Source organism: Trachymyrmex cornetzi, unplaced genomic scaffold (genome assembly GCF_001594075.2).
Source record: "Trachymyrmex cornetzi isolate Tcor2-1 unplaced genomic scaffold, Tcor1.1 scaffold182, whole genome shotgun sequence".
NCBI classification, from domain to species: Eukaryota; Metazoa; Arthropoda; class Insecta; order Hymenoptera; family Formicidae; genus Trachymyrmex; species Trachymyrmex cornetzi.
The window spans coordinates 489,880-510,961 of NW_017296441.1; the positions used below are offsets into that span (position 1 = coordinate 489,880).

General features: G+C 36.2%; 1 protein-coding gene across 2 annotated transcripts in view; it reads left to right on the plus strand.

Annotated features, from left to right (window-relative positions):
- The first annotated feature begins 2,092 nt into the window (after positions 1-2,092).
- Positions 2,093-21,082, plus strand: part of LOC108759375 (GATA-binding factor A) — a 46,982-nt gene continuing 27,992 nt past the window's right edge. For both annotated transcript variants that reach the window (XM_018504796.1, XM_018504797.1), the window contains exon 1: positions 2,093-2,454. The gene's annotated coding sequence lies outside the window, so the exon portion shown is untranslated. The remainder of the gene's footprint in view (positions 2,455-21,082) is intronic.

Below are 21,082 nucleotides of genomic sequence, written 5' to 3' on the forward strand. Positions count from 1 at the left end.
TTATAATTTCCAATATAGCGCGTAAGGCACATGTTTTTTAAATATAAATCTTTTGCCGCATTGCTACTAACTTAATAATTCATAAGAATTTCTAATTATTTATGATACTAAAAAAATATTTAATTACAAAATATGTTCAATAACTTAATGAGCATATCTTCGTTAAAATAATTCCTTAAAATAAATTTATCCTATCTTATTCTGTTAAGTAGAGCAAATTTAAGCTAAAATTTTGAAAAAGTCTATATACGCAGAAATGAAATACTTAAATATATTTGAAAAAAGAAAAATAAGGATTAAAAAATTTATGTTATTGAATAATTTTAGAATATGGATAAAAATGTATCTACATATGTACGTATTTCGAGCCTAATTTATTTTATAAAAACCTGATTTGAGATTACAAATTTAATGTATAAACTAGAATAAAATATATTTCGTTAATAATAAGAATTATATCGGATAATGGCTGATCGGAGCATACACAGTATGAAATTCGCGTGGAAAAAGCACGGAGCGAGTGAGCCAAGAAATCTCAGACGGTGTACCGAGGTAGTCCATAAGTCAGACTCTCAAGGCGGTGCGGATATCCAAAGATATCCGTGAAGAACGATCCGGCGTGCTTTCTTATCCACGTCTGATCTGGTCGGACATTATAGGCGCGACAAGGTGGAAAGGAGACGCTAACGCCGATCGTCGACGAAAGAGAAAGAGAAAGAAAGAGAGAAACAAAGAACGCCAAAGACCGAGAAGAAAATGCAGACAGAGGCGAAAAGGAAGAAAGAAAGGGCTGGTGAAAAAAATTTTATGAAAATCGATCTCAGTGGATGTGGATGTGTAGTTGCCGCCTCCTGAAACACCCGGGTCTCGGTTTCCTCACGTGGGCGTTATTCGCTCCGCCTCTGAAAGTCACAGCGATCGGATCAGGAGAACCGCCTAGTCCGGCCACTAACGATCCAACAGTCCCTCCCCGGCTATGCTTGTCTTCATGTTCCTCACCCCTCACTTTCCACGCTCCCATCCCTTCCTGGTAGAAACCGAGAGATTCCACTCGACGGCGTAGCTGTTACCTCCCGCACCGCGGCTTCTCCTCATCCTACGTCACCAACGGGAGAGGTGACTGTCCAGGACAGTTTCAGAGACGCAGTCACCGGCTGCACCACGTCTTGGAGGCAGTCTTGTGTTACTTTATATATATATATATATACAAACAACACGCGAGTGCAAATGCGATAGATATCGTGGGACGTTCGTGGTCCGTGAAGATCAAAGAAACCAGCTAGATGACAGACCGATCTAATTTGAAACCGAATTGAATCAGATCGATCTTAGAGTTATTAAACTTTATTCTGAAAATTGCGATTATATATATTGTCGGAGAGTTAGGGGTGAATAAAAGTGACAATATGCCTTACTGTGAGGAAGGTGTAGTTTCAAAGTTAATTTTGTGATGGGTATGTTGATAGACGGTAACGGATATTCTTTAGAATTGACAGGACGCTTGAATAAAACAATATAAAGATAGTTTGGAGATTACAAAAAAGATATAATATTTAAAATGTAGTATACTAAAGTAGTATACTAATTGTTGCAAAATAATTATCAGTAAAATACAGTGTAACTATTTGTGTAACTGATGTTTCAACAGAACTCTGAATTACTACTTTGAAGATATAAATAAAAGCAATTCCCCATATATTTTATAAAAATTCTTCAATTTGAATTTTGTTTTAAAAAGTGATTTGTGAAGATAAATATTCAGATTATATTCAAGCTATCATACTTACAAAAAAAAATTCAATTCATATAAACTCTCGAATTGGTTTTGAATATCGAATTTTTAGATGAAGATTTGACGGATTTTTTATGCGCTGTGCGGGGCAAAAACTCCATTATGCGGAAGAGAATCCAAGAAAAAATTTTTCTGCAACTCTCTTATAATGATCTCGAAATTCGGTAGATAAAGGAAAATATATGTGACTGTACAGACAATATATGTGCATGTCATCGCAACAGCGACTTTCTTTGAAGTCTGGCGCCTTTTCATCATCGACCCAGAGACAAGTTGCAAGCAGTTAGTGTTTAATGGAAAATCGTTATTGAACAAAACAATTGATAGTCTGGTAAAGTATTTCGCAAGTGCTTGTTCGGACGAAAATCGTGAATAAATTTTCGAGCAATATGAGATAAAGTGATCATAATTTCTTAAAGGATTTTAAGTTTCATAATTAATGTCGTTGACAAATATCTTTCTCTACAGAAGACGACTAATTATTTAACTGACACAAGGAACAAAAAGAGTGAAATATAGAACGTTGTCATGCATAATTATTAATTGGACACAGAGTGTTGAAAAAAAACTATATAGAGAGAATCATATGTTTCTGCTACGAAGACTTTTTGATCGTATGAAATTTCGACAGGATGAGGAGGTCACTTATTAACTGATAACATGTGAGTACGATAATTCTATCGACAAATGAAAAATTTTGTTACACATATTACGCAAATTTTTATATTTTGTTAGAAATTTCTGTTTTGCTAATGCTGAAATTAAAGCAAAATGCTTACATGTTAAAGCAAAATATTATCACTATATTATTGGTACACATTATTTGAAAATAGCAATACACAATATATATATATATATATATATTACATTCTTAAATTATATTAATTAATATAATTATTTTTGTATAAACAAGCTAATTGATCATTCTATAAAATTAACTCCGTGATTTAAGAAAACCTGTGTTTTCATACGTAGATCAAAGTTTTAAATGTCATCGAGTCTGCCATTACAAGCATAAGTTTGATTACACATCTGAGTAGAAATAATTAGAACAATTCAAAACAGAAATAGCGATTTCAACAAATGGACTTTATTGTAATTGCTGTTTTTAAGAGAGTAACCCGATAAGAATGACCATTGCGCGGAGCGTTGTGCTTATCAGGATGCACATTGCATCGCGATCATAGTATATTTATTATATAGATATGAGACCTCTTATCAACCATATTTCCGTATATTAACATTAATTAGTGACGATAACGGTGACGAGATAGTTAATATACAGAAACGCACAATCTTCATTTGCGCGTTTATAAATTTTCGTGTCCAGCACAATACTTAGATCGCTATTGAATATATGACACTGATTGTGAAATTGATATCGATCAAAAAAGAGAAATTATAGGCATTCAAATTTTCTTTATTTTTTCTTTTCCTTTAGATATCATTCATAATCGTATCGTTCTCAGCTATTTAAAATTTCACTTTTTTAATGTTTTCAATAAAAAGCTAATTTATATAAATCAATCACATAATTTAATTAAATGTATATGTATTTCTATTTTAATCGGTACATTATTATTATTATATTATTATACAACGCTGATAATTGTAGTGTTAATGAGTGTGTCTTTGACGTGGATATTCATATAGAATCGATATTTCAATAAAAAAATACTACTACCAACTTCTAGATTTCTATATGCTCAAAGGAACTGGAATATCGCTCATAATCAGTGTCGCGATTTTTATTATGCAGTTGAAAATTATTATTATACATGACGAATATTATGAGTCACGTGATGAAACTTCGCTGATAAAAAGACGATGATGATTAACAGCATATCGGCAGTATCGAACAGCTCTTGTAACTGTAAGAGCTATTCGATGTTAGCTGCCGACCGATATCAATTAATTTGACTCATTACTGTTAATTATTCTGAGGGGGAGAGAAATGCCAAAAAGATACGCTAATATTTAATTGATATATAAATGCAAATAATTCTCTAAGATTAGTGTGTTTTTTTTTATTTATCCCCTGATTAGTAAAATATGCAACTCAAAAAAATTAGCAAACCTTGCGTAGGATGCTGTAAGTATTTTTCCATACAGCGCATAGGCAAATTTATTTATTTTTTTTTTAAGAGTGAAGTTTAACTCTTAAAATATAATATTATTGAGATATAAATAAAATATTACATAAATTAGTACATAAATTGACATAAACTTTGCATTACTAAAACTATGATGTATTTGTCAAGTTTAATTGCATCATGCATCCAGAAAAAAATAAAAAGTTCAAACTTTTTAAAAAAATAATTATATCGAGTTAAATAATGTTCAAAGCATATCAAAATTTTAACGCTAAACTGCAAGTATAATATATGCTTGTGAAAAAACAATGTTAAAAATTTATCGTCGCAATAATCGCAGTTTCATCATATCTTCTAGACAAGAAAATAGTTCGTTACATTTTTCGGAAGAGCACGACTGCTGTCGATAAATCGCGAATTACTTCACAAACCTATCGTATTATCAGTTAATGGTTATTACGATCAAAAATAATATAAAACATTTTACTGCATAGCATGACATTACAGCCGCATCTGGTGTAAACGACAGTCACGAGCTACAGCCGTCATAGTTTGTTATCTAATCCCCTTTTGTTATCTAAAACGAAATTGGAAACAGTGCCTTCGCCTGAGCACGATTCTTCTGTATTTCGATTCTTAGCTTGTTGCATAGAACATAGAATTTAAATACAGTTAAAATGTACATGATATAAAATAGTAGAATATAATAAATTGTTATTTAAAAAAATATTTCTCATATATTTCCATTAAAAATTGATTTGATTGCAAATATTACAAAATATTGTTTCACTAATTTAATATTATAAATATTCGCCCTTATAAGTTTTACTTTTTTATGGTTTTAAATAATAAATATTTTCTAATTTAACTGAAACTTGTATAATAATGTATAATTAATTGATTTTCGCGACCATATGGTTAGTATTCAATTAATAATAAATTAATATGAACATAATACAATTTATAAGAAAACATATTTTATGAATCTTACATTTAAACAGATCTACATAGCTGGTGAAATTCTAGCGGTTATAAATATATCGATTTATCTATCAAGATGCCGTGCCAGACATCGTCAATGATCCAGCATCTGTTGCACGAGATATTCTCCAGGACCGCCATTGCGCTGTCTGGATGTTCCGTTACCTGAGCAGTTTTTACTTCTTTTTTTTTTATCTACTATTAACCTTCGACATTATACTAAAATTTATTTTACACGGCAATCATTCTCTTTGAAGTCAATTGCTGAATCTTTGTAAAATTTTCTTGTTTACAAATTTTCAACCGCTTAAATAGCAATATCACAGTTTAAATAAATATAAACTGAGAAAATTTTTCTTTTGTAATATATATATATATATATATAGGTTTTTAAAATAAATATCTCTGTATTACATATAACTTTTAGAATTTTTTTCTATATAATTAATAGTACTACAGTTCTCTTAATATTAACATGTGAAGTTTGAACGTATTTATGCTTATAAAAAAGTATTAATACATAACTTTTCGTTGAAAAGAACGCAAAATTTATTACACTCTCTCGGTCGACAAGCTAGTATAAGCTCTATTAAAATTACGCACATTTTGAGATAGATAATTAGTCAGCTATTGTTGCCGGTTAACACACGCATAAGCAATATCGCAGTGCGGGAAATAGCTGTTTAGATAAAAACTCATAGTGGAAGAATGGCGGTGCCGGCATATTTCGATGTACCGCGATACGTATTCATGAAGTTATCATTGAGTTCTTAACATCGTTCTGTTTATGTGTTATGACGCGCTGTTCCAAAAGAAGACTCGAATAACGATGAGATCATTCATTGCACCTTACAGTGCACTTTACTATAACAAAATTCATCGATCATATTTCTTGATAAACACATTAGTTTTGATAGAATTTAATGCTATTCTAATACTATTATAATATATATTTTATCTCTAATATATATCTAATATATTATATATATATATATATATATATATATATATACACTCAGATATACCTAATCTAAGTTTTAGACATTGAATATCTATACGACCTTTGTAATATTTGACAAATGTATTTTCTTTGTTTAAGAAGAAAAAAAAACTGTAAAACTTAAAATGTCTGATAAACTTTTCCGGGACAAGAAGATGCCCACGTGGATATACAACTATCAGTCGCTCGTAAAGCAGGACCGCGTAGGCTTCTCACCATGGAACAATGCCTGTCGCTACATCGTGATACGTTAGTACACCACTCGCTTTCGGTATCGGACTTGTCTTTTATCGCAAAGCCACGCTCGTACGCCTTGCCAACGCTCGACAAGTGTTGTGATATGCGGGTGGAACTCCACTTTTCACCCTTTCTCCACTTTGTACTGTTTCATTCGAGTCGAACGATAATAAACAATTAAATGTATGAACATTTATTAGAAACAAGGCTAATATTGACGTTTTAGAATTGGTACACAAATACTGTAGTTATATAATATATGAATAAATATGCATAAGATATTTTATCTTAACTTTTGTTAACATAGTGTATTTTATCAACAAAATATTATTAGTCATATAGTATTGATAAAATAGCAATCTAGAAACCGTATATGCAAATAATATATTTTTTTCATCGATAATATCAAGGTAATAACCTTTATTCCAATTATTAATAAAACTTTGTTTTTTGTAAAAGTGTCATTCAATAATAAAGCGATAAAATGTAAACATTAATTTATCTTTACTAATGTATAGCAAATTTGCTAATTTATAAAGTAACTTAACTATTGACATCGTGAACATGCGAATAACATGACCGACGGGAATTATACGTTGTGATTTAGTTTGCAAATGGCGTCATTTGAAAATTACTTGGTCGAGTTTGCTACGCAAGACCAGAACATACTACTATCAGCCACTTTACGATAGGTTATCGCTCTACCGGGTGCTCTTTGGCGATTACTTCACATCCGCCTGGAACAGTCGTCCCTAATCTTTCCGACGACGAGACCGGCCACCTTCCGCCTGTATTTCACTTTTATTCTAGGTAACTAAAAGCTCATATATGGCATCATGGACAACCCCCCTAAAGAGTGCTTTTAAATTGTTAATTTTAAAATATTACAAAAATAATCTAAGATATATATAGGTACATTTCAATCATCGGCTCATCTCTTAATTTTAATTATCAAATATTCAACGTTACTATCGTGAGGTCGAATGCAATTGTTACCAAACATGTCTCACTTTCCATAAATCGCTTTGAAGTAAAGCTCAATATATAAGTGCTAGTCTTTTTTTCACTGAAAGAAGGGAACCACACTTGCGCCGAATCTAAAGTGGCATCAGGTCCTTTACACATCTTCGAGGATGCGTACATTCGATTATTCATCTATACACATGAACGCACAGTGATGTGTAGGTACACGATTGTGTGTAGGTGGATACAAGACGGCACAAAACTAGAGAGAGAGATCGTTGGCTTTTTAGGCCTAATTAGTTGTCGTCCGGCATCTCGTCTCATTCTCAACAGAAAACCTAGCTTGAAGACGCCGATGTCGTGATCCCTTTCAAATCGTCGAGAACCTTTTCAATTTCTTTTCTCTTTCCTTCCTTACAACTGTATGCGCATTGCATTATCCAAAAAATTTTCATTTGATATATCAATACGTGATTATAAAAACATATAATATTTAGTCAAATTTTTCTGTCAAACAAACGCGATGCATTAGGTATATTAAATAAAACAGTACATCGACAACTCAGCGTAAAATTTTTTTCTTCCAATGTAAAATACAAAATACAAAATTGATTTTTCTAATAGAGTCGACATTTAATAAAACTTCGAGCTATGAATTATTCGTTATCATTCTGTGGAAAAGAAACAACTATAACGGCGACGATCGCGCAATCACGTAACCTTTAGGATAATCATACCATCCACACTTTCGCATTTATCCTCGACGGCGAGGCACTTGGCGTCGCCGCAAATCCATAAACCACTTAGATACTCGACAGCGAGTACTTTCAATGCTCCCTTACCCACGTGCTGCGAGTCTTAAATAAGCGCCATTGCCTTCATGCGTCGCTACACCGGGTCGCTTTAGCATGGCAGAAGTGCCCGTTGGCCGCGTGTTCGTAAAACCAACGTGTTGCATTACGACACGCTATGCAACTTTATATACCTATGGATACGCGTACCGAATTTAAGCATATCTCGCGTGTCGGAAAGAGATAGAGCTATCGCTTGAATCCTTTCGGATCTCGAAATAATATCCTTAGAAAATAACTCATAACTAAAAAAAATGTGCTCTCTAAATTTGAATCAGTGAATAATCACTGATATTAGTGCCAAGTATGCCACTGGTAATCAGTGAATTAAATGTGAGATCTCTAACCTAGCTAATCTTTATTGTGTGATAAACACAATAACTAACCTTGTTTTAATGCTTAAATTCAATGAATATGGTATTGGAAGATTGAAATTAACGTGCAAATGTCAGTATTTTAGTTATATAAAAAATAAATCAAACATTCTTCCTTTTTTAGTTGAATTTCACTGATTATCAATGCAAAGTATGCCACTGGGTAATTATAGTGACTATCCACTGATCCAGATTTAGAGAATGGGAAAAATCAATGATAATTTAGAGGAAAGTTGCCGATACTGACATATGTCTCCTAAAGTAACACCCCCTTATTTCTCAGAAACTAACTATTGCCCTTTATTAATACTAATAAAATCATGATCTGTTTATCTAATTAAAGAAGTAGAAATTCATAATTCATATATTTGTGGCTTATTTCTATACCAAATCAGCTAAAAACCAATTCTATGAATCCGAGAAGAAAATTCTTACGGTGTTCTTTTGCAAATTGCGTAATTAAAATAATAGCGACTGTATTATTGATAATGTTATGTCATTTTAAATTTTTATAGTTTCATACTCTCTAAATCTGAATCAGTGAAGTTTAACGAAAAAAGGAAGAATGTTTGAGCATTATATAACTAAAATACTGATATTTGCATGTTAATTTCAATCTTCCAATATCATATTCATTGAATTTAAGCACTAAAACAAGGTTAGTTAGATCACATAACAAAGATTAGCCAGGTTAGGAATCTCACATTTAATTCACTGATTACCAGTGGCATACTTGGCACTGATATCAGTGATTATCCACTGATTCAGATTTAGAGAGTAAATTAGTTTTCTTTACAGAATAGGATATATCTTTATTTATAGAATAGGAATGTTGGTATTATTACTTACTACGTCAGTTTTGGAGCCCATTTTGTTGGACGCTCATTTTTGCATAACTTACGAAAAACTTAATTATTGCAAAATTGCAAACAGTATTATAAAAATTGCTTATACTATCTGATAAAAGACACTTTTTACTTTGTATTTATGTTTTTAAAGTTGTATTTTTACCTTTTGTTTAAGAAATATTGTCTAAAAACAAAGTGGTATGTCGGTATCGGTGACCTTCCTCTACATTCAAATAACTTATTAATTTTGTTTAAGATGAAAAGCAATGATAATTAAAGGGAGGTTTCAAGCTGTTTCTATGTCTTATATTAAACTGTATAATGTTATTGACAATTATGAATTTGATTAGTGTCAAAAAAATTAAACAGCCATCTCTTTCTCTCTAAGTATTCGTAAATAATACTTTCCGCCCACAATGTCCGAGAGTCGTTCTTCGACTCGGTCTTCGCACGCAAGATCCAATCCTGTAGGAACGAATCCGCTTTCTGTCACATGTCGAACTGCATTCCGAAAGATTCGGCACGCTACGCAGAAAATAAGCGCAGGCCGAAATTCACCGTCGGCGCATTCGCGTGGCTATTGCGAAAAAAAATCAAAATTTAAGTGACATCCATGGGGATATCGGGTAAAGGATCTCAAAGCGTAATGCTCGTTCTTAATCTTCAAACGCGGATTTTGAGCGTACCAGGATGACCGAGAGGAGAATATATAAAACCGTTATGAACGCGGGATACCACGTCGCCTCCGTTCCTTCGAATTTAGGTAGGCGTGTTGACTCGATTCGATATCATTATATAAGACCGAGAGGCGCGAATTTTGGAGATTTTTCGGTGAAAGTGCTCGCCTTTTCACTCTCGTGTAGGATATTGAGAGCACACACGGAACACATTTAAATAAAAACCGATTATCGAAAAAAAAAGTTCTACTATTAATACATTAAATATAAAATCATGATCTCGTTCGTTAATATTATATTCATAATAAATGTTATACGTGCAAAAAAACATCATGCGCGATTCAATATTAAAATTAATTTAGATTTCTATGTAATTACCGATAAACCGGTGAGACTTGTGTAACTATAACCTCTATTGAGGAACTTACAAACAACAAATTAGGCGTATCTCAATTGTAAACTATCAAAATAGATCTTTGTCCATAGGTGATAATATTTATGGCTATCATATCGCCATTATCGCGGTAATTTTGTTTATCAGTATACATTATTGCGGTAATGAGCACATTTACATATTAAAATAGTAGAAAAGAAAAATTACTAGAATTTTTTTAGCAATAGAGAAAAAATTTTATTTATTTTACTTATTAGGATCGAAAGTAAAATGAAATTTATTTCCATATGTGGTATGGTATATCCGGTGATTACACGGGTTATATTTGATGTCTTAGATTATTATTAACATTTTCTGATGTTAATTTTATCACACAGTAGATGCATGTCCATATCTCGATTATTTCATTTCTTCATTTCTTCTCAGTTGCGTAAAATTTAGTATTAAACGAGTTATGAAATAAAATATTAAAAATATCTACAATCTGAAAGCCAAAAGTGGAACAATGAACTGAAGACCAGTTTTCGATACGCGGCTTGATGCGATTCATAATAACATTGGCGCACGTGGATATACCTACACAAGTATGTCTTTATTGTAAAGTCGAAAGTAGAATTCAGGATATTTCGAGAGTTTCAACAATTGTTTTCAATGTGCTAAGTGATAATAAATAATTAAAGTAAAATTATTGTTATCAATCAAACGCATAACGAAAATGTGAGATACTTCGTACCTTCGTATTTCTCTTTAATCGCCGTAACTCTTTTCGCATCAAAAACGCTAGAATTCTTTGGAGAAGAACGCGCGCGCGCGCGATCAGAGTTTTATCAATTATATTAAATCTTAAAAAAGAGGTGTTAACTTCCTAAAGATCGGAACTGCGTGACACATCCATATACGCATAGAACGCATGCACATGCATACACACATCGCTTCGCCCACGGTCGCTCTAGATACAATCTGGATTATATTGCCCGGTTTTCTTGAAGCCACGAAGAAGGGATCGCGAGTTGCATTTCTTCTCGTTCACGCAAGAAGCAATCCGGTAGCGGAAGAAGTTATCACAAGATCAGGTTCGTGAGTATCGTCGACGTCCCGATCTCCTCGATCTGCGATCGCTTGCTCCCGAAACTCGAGAATGGCAAATAAAATCGCGAACCAGTGTGAAGATACTCACGCAAGATAGGAATTCAAGTACTATGCGTTCGCATCGTGTTACGCGCGAAAGCGAGACCGCGAGACGATTTAAACGCCAATTCTAACCTAGCGACATATAGGGAAGTATCGAGTAAATTGAGGATAACCGGGTTGTTGTTAGTCCGGCTGATGAAGAAAGAGACAGCGAATATCTTTGCGAACTTTGCAAACTTTTAGGCTACAGTCAATTTTTATGTGCTTATGAGTTGTAAATATTTTCTATATCATCTTATAAAGAGTATAAATCCCGCATATATGTATTCTATGTCCAATTTAATTTTTTTTTTTTTTTTATGTCCATTTCGTGCAACATGCCATATTTATTATTTTATATACATAATTTTTTAATTAAATATAATGACGAAATCGAAGGAAATAAAATCTTGCATTGATTTTTACAGCTTTCTCCTTGTACGCCGTATTGATATTTATATTTTACATTTTATATGAAAAACGAATGTAGATATATAAAATTATACGTGGATTGTAAAAATGAGATTGATTCGCGCTCACTTTCAACACGATGCTATTTACTGAGCATCGCATTCTTATTTACCGCGACGGAGATCATAAAATGACCGTTAATGATTTTATGAATCGATAAGGAATTGCAGTGATTTTCTGCAATAATAATAGTGCTACGCTGTCTGACCGGCATGATCGATAAGATCAATAACGATCATCTCGCGCATTTAAGATCGCACATACTTACACGAGATAATCATCTTAATTTGTCACGAATAAAATTCGCACCATTTTAATTGAAGTCAATAAACACGCAAAGTTTATCGATCAAAAATATTCAATCAATAGAAAAAGTTTATAAGTATTTTAAAATGCGCAGCTTGTATTACGGCGTATTAATTGTCATTAAAATAAAATAGTAAAAGTGGTGAGAGACTGTTATTAATAAAGTAACGGTTCCATGTAACAATTAAGCAAACAATGTATAAAACGACGAATGTTTTTTCCTAATGAAATAATGCTTTCTCGAAGAAACAATAATTATAATTGGAGTAAATTCACAGGTGTGTTGGCGCATTGAAAACCGGTACCATGGCAATTTAGCTCACGCTTGCTATTTAATAAATAGAGTAAAAATAATGAAAAGATCGAACTGCAGACTGTCGACGAAAGGATTAAGCGCACACCTGCACTCAAGACGAAGTGGACGAACCTTCGTTCATACTATTCGAAGCGAAGTCGCGTCGTCGATCCTTCTCAGTTTCTCCGATCAGTCGGTCTCACTCCTTCGACTTTCGAGTCGGACCGGGACCCAATCGGGCCCACGACGTCTCATTAGCAGACGATGTAATTTTCAGGGAGCTGTCCGTTAATCCTCTCTTCTCCTTTTTCACGCGATCGTCTCTCGCCCTCTCGCTCGCGCCGCTGCGCACCCTCTTCGTCTTCATCCGGCAGTTCCCTTTGATCCGGTCCGAGGGACGCTTTCCGGGATCTTGTCCGCTGTCCTCAACATCCGACGTCGCCGCCTTGGAGGCGCTCGAAAGCGCCGACAAACTGGTTTCGCCCTGTACGTACCGTATTAGCGACATAAAATTCGTGAGAGGCTCAGAATCGAATCGGCCGAGTGGATCAGTCAATGAACGTTGAAAAAACTCGTAGAGTAGTATAAGGTCTAGTGTCATTATTTATACAAATTTTCGAATCGTTTGTAAATTTGTATACTTTGATTTCAGAATAAATTACCGATTATCTTAAAAAAACCACAATTTTTTAAATTTATACAGAAAACAAATTTTTTTTATTTTTATTCAACTGTGACATATGTATGTTAATTTTCCAGAACCAGAAATGAAAGATTTGAAAAAGACGTGTTTGTTGAATTAACCGAGAAGAGACAATATTTGAAGACAAGTTTGAACAGAGTCAAAATATTACAAACAACACGAAAACGTTGAAACAGAAAGAAAAATTGGCGTGCGGTCATGCGATCGCTCGCGAGAGCTGATTTCCGAAGAAACTCTATCATCGAGGATCGAGAAGTTTTCGCCCTCTTACCTCATTTCTTTTTCTCCGTTCCTCGCGCCTTGCCCGGATAAATTGAAACGAGCTCGGAGCCGCGCAGTGGCATTAATTTAACGCGCCTTCGCTGGGCAATGACCGGCGGAGCGTTCTCTAAACGCTCAAAGCTTGGCCGCACCCATCTTCTCCGATGCCGCGCGCTCCCCGGACGCCGGTGACACCCGGTATGCCTAAGGACAAGCTTGTTTCTCTCTGTAAGTGATTATACGTAACTTGCGAGAGACACGTGAGTTGTAGTTACACGCGTGTGTACGCTCGTAACGACGAGAGTTACGGAGCAGTGCTCATCTGCCAAGCTATTGAGACTTGATATTTACCAAAAATCGCTTCACCGCCGCCGCCAGTTTTGCTTCTAAATACTCTCCAACGAGTCAATTTTGCGCACGAATTGAAATATCATCTTAATTAGAAATTATCAATTTTTACTGACCTATCAGGATATAATGTTGATTCCATAATGTTTAATATCGATAAAACTTTATATGTAAATGGTTTATGCCACGAATTATAACTTAATATCGCAAACTGAATGTGAAATGTAAATGAATGACGTGAGCATGTATAAACTGAATATAAATAATTCTCGATAATTAAAAGTTTTTTTTTTCTTCCTTACAGTTATGATAAGAACTTCCTACCTTCTTTTTTTACTCTGCTAATTATAATATCGTAGCTTTAAAACTCTACAATAGACTGGTTTCTACCTGCAAAGTAGAATCCACGTTATGATTTCCTGTCACTCGTCTTCTACAGCTAAGTAGTGCTTTAATATTTATCTGGGATACATATCATAATGTGTACTAATCGCACATCTCTGCACTGGAACATAAACATACGATCGTATGCATTCGGTTTTTTCGTAATTACAAACATTTACTTGAAGTGAAAAATTTTCAGGATATACTTATATTTGTCTCTTTCCCGTATCTCGTTTTCTCGCATCTACGTTAGTTACAGACCTATGATCGTTATTTAAGGAGACTCATCTAAACGATCCCGCAAACGGCCCCTCACGTTATAACTGTCGACGTATGTCGTGCCAACTGTCCACTAGCAGTATAAGAAAATATTTTAGTCTTTTTTGCCTTGTTTTTTCTTTAAACATAATAGGCGTGTCATTTTTAGAAGCTCTCTAACGTCTATTATATTATACATGTAATTCGTTATGTTTGTATTCGATTCCTAAAGTCTCATTTGATATTTTAATCTTAGCATGAATCTATATGTTCAAAAGATCTGCCGAATACCTGTTTTTCGAGGTCTTGTAATGACTTGTACTTATTTTCATTTATGTTATATGTCAGTCTATCATCATATATTGGACTGCGAGTATCATTAGTAATGACCATTACTAGTGACGTTTGCAATGTAATATATGTGCCATTTATTTTAAGTAGACGAATAAAATTTGGAAGAGTAATGAGTTTATGTGAGTATTAAATGAGATTATATACATATATATATATCCGTCTCTCTCAACAAGTTATTAATTATATCATTTTATATATCCTACAAAGATGCAACATTTAAAAGGAATAAGTCAGGATCTCAAATTTCTATTATTAAATGATCTCAAATAAACGTATCGAGCAATAACATTGATCTCGACACTGCTCATCACTTTCGATCACGAGGAAATCCATTAAAATTTTATGTTCTCGTCAGGACAGTCTCGGCCAGTCTCTACCAAGTTGCTGATTTCTTCAAATTCAAGTAAAATCCATTAAAAAGCGAACGTCCCGAAGGACGATATACACATCGCCATTAACTCGCGAGATTAATTATCACTTTAACCGAGAGGGTCGGACCTTTTAACACGCCTCCGCCTTCCATCGACCTCGACGACGTCGATGTCGTTAGCAGGGCGGACAAACGCCTGGTGTTTCTTCGGTGTCCGCGAGTCATTTGTCCGTGTGGCGCGAGTTGTTCGGTTAGCCGCTATTTCTTCGAGCGCTGTGTAGTCGGCATAATCGTAAATTATAACAACACCTTCGACGGTCGGCCAGCTCCGCTGGAAGTCAAGATGCGCCCACGTGTGCGCGTGTATGTGTGTATGCATGCACGATCACGCTTTCATGAGACTTAGTGAAAGAAAGAACGAATGTGTGAGTGAGAGAATTTATTTCGTATATATTGGAGCTGGTCTTTGCCAAACCATCCAGCAAAGCATGCACGTACGCGCGCGCGCGCGTGTGTATGTGGCAGAGTATATCACTAAATGTATAACAAAAAAAAAAAGAAAATAGTCTAGTGAATTGGATATCTTTCAGAAGACGGTCTGATCGAAATCGATGAATCCCTCCCAATCTCGCCTTTATTATTACCGCAGCGTGCATGCATAATTATGTGAGACTGCGAGAGCTCGCACGATGCTACTTGCCGCGATTAAATGCGAGCGAGAACGATCGAAGTATTGCCAATTAGTCGCACGAATCGTCAAGATCAAGGTGGAAAAGGCCGGGTTAATACGCACCACTCTTATACGTACGCGGAATCCTCTCCGAAGCTCCCGCCTCACTACCATGTAAATAATTTGATACAGATGCGAATCGTACGTTCCTACGGCTACGTATATTGCACAGAGCGAATTAAAAAGTATCTCGCTCCGTATAATTGCAGGCGACGATATACTGCTAAGAATGTTAACGATGTGGCATGATGTTATCGAGTTATCGATGTCCTCGCTTTGATATTTTAACATCGGTCATCTACATTTACATCTTTTGATAAAGTCATTAATTAATTACCTATTAATTAATTTAAATCTAGATTTATTTAGTAGTATTAAAAATTCTTCTGAGAGATATCCAAGATCTCGTCTTTTTTAGAAAATAAAGTATTAATTGATTGAAAATTAATTATTGATCAGATTCTTGTATAAATTCTTTTAAATCTCATGACATTGTATTATCTAACATCTATATAAAATGCTCATTCTGGGTGATTGATATGGGCGTTTATACAAGACGATTGGAAGACAGCGCGCAAATGGACGGAGAACTCGAGCGATGTGGGTTTACGGGGTTTTCTTTCGAACAACTCGATCGCAATTCGATCGCGATTCCACATGTGGATCGACACCCGGGACCGGCACTGGGTGTCATACGTCAGATTTATGGCCGATTACCGCGGCTAATCCCGACTCGTTCGAAAGCAAGCGCAGCCCCGCTGTTTTCCGGCAACTGTAAATCCGCAATAAAATCTGATAAAATCGTATCGGATGCAGTGCGACCGGGCCTCTCTCTCTCTCTCTCTCTCTCTCTCTCTCAGTATCGGCCGAAGACCCGTTACGTCGGAGGACGGGGTAATTAATTTCGCCTTGCGAACGCGCCTCGGCACTAGGCCAATGCAAACACCTCCTTCTCACCGAGAAGGAAGGTGAGCCAGCCAGCGTACGACGATGAGTAAATATATGCACGCGTACGTACATATATATGCATATGCAGCCGTGCTTGCATTTTACCTCGCGCCGCCACACCGTCCACTTCCATAAATCCGCAGGAGCCGTCGTTCATCCCGCGAGGATATAACTGTTTCCACATCGAGGAGGATAAGATATATGTAACGTACACGCTGGCCATTATCGTTATTTCGATGAGATTAAGCACCATCGCGCTCTTTTCACGACCGTTCCTTCATCTACCCCGGGTTGCAAGAACTGCACGCGCAACACGCTGAATATGCGTGCTCTTGTTTAGAAAAGTAGGCTTTTTCCAAATTTCTCTCTCTATATTTCAATCGTTCGTATTTTAATCTCCGAAACATTCGTCGATACGACCGGTTTATCCGTTTTGTAAGTCGAAAAAATCACACGAAGAAAATCACACACACAAAGATAAAAATATAACCACTTTAACGAATTGACGAACAGTACAACCAACCAAGTATCGTGGTGTTAATTACTGGCCTGGGAAGAACACGTTAAAGAAACTTTGCTCGCTCGCCTATCTGCAAAGCTCAGCGGTGCGCGCTCCTCGTCGGCGCACAGATGCATTAATTGAAGCCGCTTAAATTATTGCGAGTCGCTAATTGCGCGAGCCACGGTTTCTCCCGATAGTTCGCAGAGATGTCTTTCGTTGCTCGCGCGATTGACTCTGTAATTAAAGTAAATGATACTTTTATGTATAAAGTGGAGTATAATTTACAGTACAACAAAAAAAGAGATGTTTGGAATAAAAATGTGTTGAAAAAATGTAGAATAAATTTTTTCTTTAAAAACTCAATGTTTAAAAAAATATTTTATTCATTGCACGTCTACCCGATGACAGGATTAAAATATCGGGAAAATTAAAATATATATTTATGTACTAGATTGTTCGTGTAATTAGGGAGCTGCCGCTTTCGAAGAATCACGCATTGCGAAGAATGCGATGGTAAAGGGCTGCCGACAGCGTTCTGAAGCTTACGGCAGCTCTCCAATAGAATTTACGATACGATAGAGTATGTATCAGCCCGCATTCCGACGATATCACGAGCACGCAGATGAGCGCAATGCGTACTCGCCTCGTAATGCCAACATTCATTATATCGGCGTTACCATACGTCGACGTTCGATCCAACATATTGTGACTGTCGAGGAAGTCACAACTCCTTCCGTGTGAATTTGCATTTAATATCGCTTCGTATTTATCGTAATAATGTGACAACGATATTGACAGTCAAGTTGGTCAAGATGCGTGTACTATTATAATACATTTCTGTCCATTAATTCGTATCCTCGTATATCTGTATTATACTAGCCATCGTTTTTTATTTTTTAAGTTATCGCGCTTACTTGTCTTTAGTATCAAAACCGTCTTTAGTACAAAAAATTATTCGATATTTCATAGAAGATGCCCAAGATATTATTGATCGCTAAAGAAAATGACGAAATGATGAAATGATTATATGGTCCTCCGTGCGTAATAAAGTCAAGAGTATCGTTACACCTGGAAAAGATTTTATGTGTCTCCATCGACTTGCATTAATTCGCGATCGATCACGCGCGACGTTGACTAATTACGTTTTCGTGTCGACGGATACCAGCGATAGTTTTAAGCATAATTTCACATATTCAGTCGATTCAAGATTTTCCTTGGGGAGCTGCATAAGCGTCATCAAAATTGCTTTTAAAAGCCTTACGAATCCTTTTATATATTTCTTGTTAAATAAAAACCGTAGTTATTAAAACAAAAATATAGAATAAATTCTTACTTAAAAAATCAATTTTGATTAGCTATGTGTTCAAGTAATTTAATTTGCAGAAAAAGTGATTTATGCTTAATTTATAATTAGAAACTTATCAATGCTTGAAATAAATAATATTTGCAATATTCAGGGACAAAGTAAAATGCAAGATTCTCAATTGCGTGAACCTCATGTACGCAACGGCGCCCATGCGATCTCGCACATCGAAAAGTTAAATTGTATCGCCGCACACAATATTACCTGCGTGATCGGCTCACGATCGGCCGATAGTTACGACCGTGTCTGGCTCACCCTCAGGCGGATTCTCACAGCGACCAAGGGTAAGTCATCAGCGTGAGCCATAAATTCGCACGCATGAGCAGTCTCGTCTCAACACCGCATGAATAGAAAGAGAGAAGGAAAGAGGGACAGAAGAAAGAATCCGATAACTCCATTAAATCTCAATAAAACTCTGTGTTGAATTCTCATCTCGTTTTAATGCATCTCCGTCGGCGGGAATGTCGCGTAACGAGCATGCAATCGGGAACTCCGCTGTGCCTCGATGGCGAGTGCATCGAAATTCGAAATTTGCCATTTTTCTCGTTTTCTATTTTTCCAACGCAACGATCCGCTCTTATCCGATTCCGCACGCGTAATCCAGATGCCAGAGAGAGAGAGAGAGAGAGAGAGCGTATATTTCCTTGGGATTGCGTACTATGCGGTCAACATATATTGGATGAGAGAAAATTTAACATTTAATTGTTTCACGAGAGACCCAGAAGATGTAGTCGCGTTACGCTTATCTTTTTGTTGCCGCTGATATAATTTTCACACATTCCGTATATTACATTAACTAAAAATTTATTACTTGTACAGATTTTGTAATTGGTAATGTATCATGATTTATGCGAGTACGTGTTGTTAGAATACAACACGTACGCGTTCTTCGGTTTGTGTGATTTCCAAATAATTCGCAGCTTTGAAAATTTTCGAGGCGCGGCACGCGCATTCGCGTGTTCGGCTTCGATATATCGCGCCGATTGCATAAGCCGATTAACGGTAAAATCGTTTGCAACGAGACGAACGTGCGCGCGGTTTGATTCGTTAAAAATCGACACGCTATCCAATGCGCGCGATGCAACGTTATACGGTCGAGAGGTGTCTCGCAGCAGCCACTGCCGCCGCCGCCGCCGCTGTTACAGCGCCTGCATTGACTGCAATCGAATGCATTCAAGCGAGACGCAGACTCTCTGCATGCGGTCTACTAGAGCTTCCTCCAGTAGCTCAATATCTCGGGAATACACGATGGAATAAAGCACTGCGGCAATCGTCAGTTGCAACAAGTTGCAAGTTGTTATGAGAAAATTTATTTTTGCGCAAACCAATGAACGAAACTATTTATCGACCATTAAGTACGTACGGGTAAAATAAAAAAAAATGCAACAGCTTAGAGGAAAGGAGAGAGAGAGAGAGAGAGAGAGAGAGAGAGAGAGAGAGAAAACTCTTCTTCATGAAACAGGTGTTATCACTCATGTAAAGATACCTAATCGTTTCTTGATATGAATGAAAGCGAAGAAACTTTTGAATTGATTGAAAATAACGTGCCATTATTAAATGCGTTGCCTCGAAAAAGTGCATTTTCCATAACCGCTATAATTATGAAAATTGTCACAAGGTCATGATTATGTCAATTTGTTTCAATATATCAACTGTCGTTCACCGTGATGTAATTAATCTCCATCGGGACGTAAGTCGACCAACCGCTTATTACGAACGATCGCTTGAAGCGACCGCAATTATTTCTGCCGCGTAGCAAATATAGTGTGTTAATCGTGCGCGCGTGTCAGCCAAGGAAAATGCATCTCGATGCACGCGCAGCAGGAGTTGTTAGTAGCGAATGCACGACCGCGCCGTGCTTAATCTCCTCCAACACATGAATCTCTCTACTCATTATTATATCGAAAATAACTAAACTCTATTTTTCTCGTGTATTCCAATCGGCTATCTTTTGCGTTCTTCTTCGCAAGCTAACCTTATATCTCTTATTTAAACAAGTAGCTTATGCTCCGTTCTTACGAGCGCAACGCGTGTCCGCCGACCAAGATGAAGTTATCGCGCAATAATTAAAAAAAAGAGAAAAACAGAGAGAGAGAGAGGGGGGGGGGGGGGGAGAGCAAAGCGGTCTTATCAAAGTCGCGAATCGGACGGTTTAACTACTTTGCAGATTAGCTTGCGCGGATATCGTACGAACTGGCCGATAAAATCGCGGTCGTATCTACCAGGCACAATAATCGTAACGTCCTGGTCGGGACGCAATAATAATCGTCCGCCGGGGCAAATAAACGTAATGGAGCCTTATCGTTAATTGGATGATAAAGGGAAAAGTATCGTCGCGCGCCGTCCGCGGATCTTCTTACTCGCCATATCCGCGATTTATGCCGCGGTCGCTGCCGATCTGGTGCTTGA